General features: G+C 63.3%; 1 protein-coding gene across 1 annotated transcript in view; it reads left to right on the forward strand.

Annotated features, from left to right (window-relative positions):
- LOC103922968 (acetylcholine receptor subunit gamma-like) overlaps positions 1-2,472 on the forward strand; it is an 11,926-nt gene that overhangs the window by 3,574 nt on the left and 5,880 nt on the right.

Genomic DNA, 2,472 nt, shown 5'->3' on the forward strand with positions numbered 1-2,472 from the left:
CCAACTGCTGCCAGCACCTCCTCTTGCTGTTGGGGCGCAGCAAGATGCGGGTTTGCAGGTGACTTGGTGGCCCAAGTCCATCATGCTGGAGGTCAGGGTGGGTGGGTGGTAGGTAACAAGCAGCAGGCACAGCCCCTCACTGCCTGTCCCCCCCCGGGTGCGGGCCAGCTCGCTGGCGTACAGCGCCCTGGAGATCAGCATGCACTTGAAGACAGATAGCGACCCGAAGACAGGCAAGTATTACCCGGTGGAGTGGATCATCATCGACCCCGAAGGCTTCACAGGTAATGCTTGTGCTCTCTGCTGTGTCCTGTGGCAGCGGGACACCCTGTACAGGACTCAGGGGCACCCTGGCATTGGGGCACCCTGCCATGGAGACACCCGAGTACCCGGGGCTTTGGCACCCTGCCACCCATCCCACCAGGCTTGGAGCTACCCAGACCCAGGATGGGGAGACTGGGTGCTGGTGGGGCTGGTGAGGATGGGCATGGTGGGGGCCCCCATGCCATGCGCTGTCCATTGTGCCCCGGCAGAGAATGGGGAATGGGAAATCATCCACCGCCCGGCCCGCAAGAACATCCACCCTGACAACCCCCCCGAGAGCAGCGAGCACCAGGACATCACCTTCTACCTCATCATCAAGCGCAAGCCGCTCTTCTATGTCATCAACATCGTCACACCCTGCATCCTCATTGCCTTCATGGCCATCCTTGTCTTCTACCTGCCTGCTGACAGTGAGTGAGCCCCGTGGCACCTATGCCAGGCACGGGGGTCACCCCATGGGGCACCTCCATGTCCCACACCTGCACCAGATCCTGGGACATGGGGACACCCCATTGCCCAGCACGGGGACATCCTGATACTGGGACACCCCCACGCAGGACAACCATCATCCCAGCCAGGCACCCTGGCAGGGGCGCACTTGGGCACAAGATACCCCATGTGGGACCCTGGGATACCCCCATAATAAAAAATCCCATATGGGGCACTGTATGGTGGGACACTGGGGGCACTGGGAGGGGGACCTGGAGCAGACTTTACCCTGAGCTCACCTGCTCTCCAGGTGGTGAGAAGATGACCCTGGTGATCTCGGTGCTCCTAGCCCAGTCCGTCTTCCTTCTGCTCATCTCCCAGCGCCTGCCCGCCACCTCCCACGCCATCCCCCTCATTGGGAAGTGAGTCCTGGGCACCGCTGGGTGCAGCACGGACATCACAGGGTCCCCGTGGTGCCAGATGGCAGCTCTGCCTGTGCCCAGCCCCTGTGGCAATGCCAGCCCCAGGTCCGTGCCCCCCACAGGTACCTGCTTTTCATCATGCTGTTGGTGACGGCCGTGGTGGTGATCTGCGTCGTGGTCCTCAACTTCCATTTCCGCACCCCAAGCACCCATATCATGTCTGACTGGGTCAGAGAGGTGAGTGGGGTGCTGGGCTGGGGTAGGTGATCTGGTGGGTGCAGGGGTGCCACTGTGCCCCGTGAAGGGCATGGGACAGCACAGCCCCAGCATTGCATTGGGATGTCCCATCTGCGCCACCCCAAGAGGTTGCATGCCTGGGTTGGGGGCAGAAGGTGGGAGAAAAGGTGGTGTTGCACCAAGGGGGTGGCTGAGGAACCGGACACCACCTCCTGTGTCCGAGGTCTCCCTGGAGAGCTTGCCCCGCCTGCTGGGCATGTCGCAGCCGGCTGAGAGCCCGGCGAGCGCCCCATGCATCCGGCGCTGCAGCTCGGCCGGCTACATCGCCAAGGCGGAGGAGTACTTCAGCGTCAAGTCCCGCAGTGAGCTCATGTTCGAGAAGCAGTCGGAGCGGCACGGGCTGGCCAGCCGCGTCACCCCTGCCCGTGAGCCTCGGCCCCTTTGCGGGGACAGGGGGAAGGGTGGCGGAGCAGGTGTCTCTGGGGTTGGCAGCCCTTCGGAGCTTGTCTCACCGTCCCCCTTGCCCCCAGGTTTGGCACCTGCGGACCCAGGCGAGGAGCAGCTCTACGAGCACATAAAACCTGTCATTGATGGCGCCAACTTCATCATCAAGCACATGCGGGAGAAAAACAGCTACAATGAGGTGGGGGCCGCAGGCATGGGGGGCAGAGGGGGCTCCCTGTACCCACTGTGCCCCCCACTGCCCAGCTCCTGGGTCCTTCCCCAGGAGAAGGACAACTGGAACCATGTGGCCCGGACCCTGGACCGCCTCTGCCTCTTCCTCGTCACCCCCATGCTGGTGGTGGGCACCCTCTGGATCTTCCTCATGGGCATCTACAACCACCCCCCACCACTGCCCTTTGCCGGAGATCCCTACGACTACCGGGAGGAGAACAAGCGCTTCATCTAGGGGCGGGGGGGGGGGGCAATGTGGTGGCTGCTCTCAGTGTCCATCCCTGGGCACAGCGCCCACCCTGAGCGCTGTGCGTGTGCTGGGCAGGGTGGTGTCCCCCCAGGGAATGGGTGCTGTTGGATGTCCTGAGCATGGTGGTCCTCAGCT

The sequence above is a fragment of the Pygoscelis adeliae genome, unplaced genomic scaffold (genome assembly GCF_000699105.1).
Source record: "Pygoscelis adeliae isolate BGI_AS28 unplaced genomic scaffold, ASM69910v1 Scaffold479, whole genome shotgun sequence".
NCBI lineage: Eukaryota > Metazoa > Chordata > Aves > Sphenisciformes > Spheniscidae > Pygoscelis > Pygoscelis adeliae.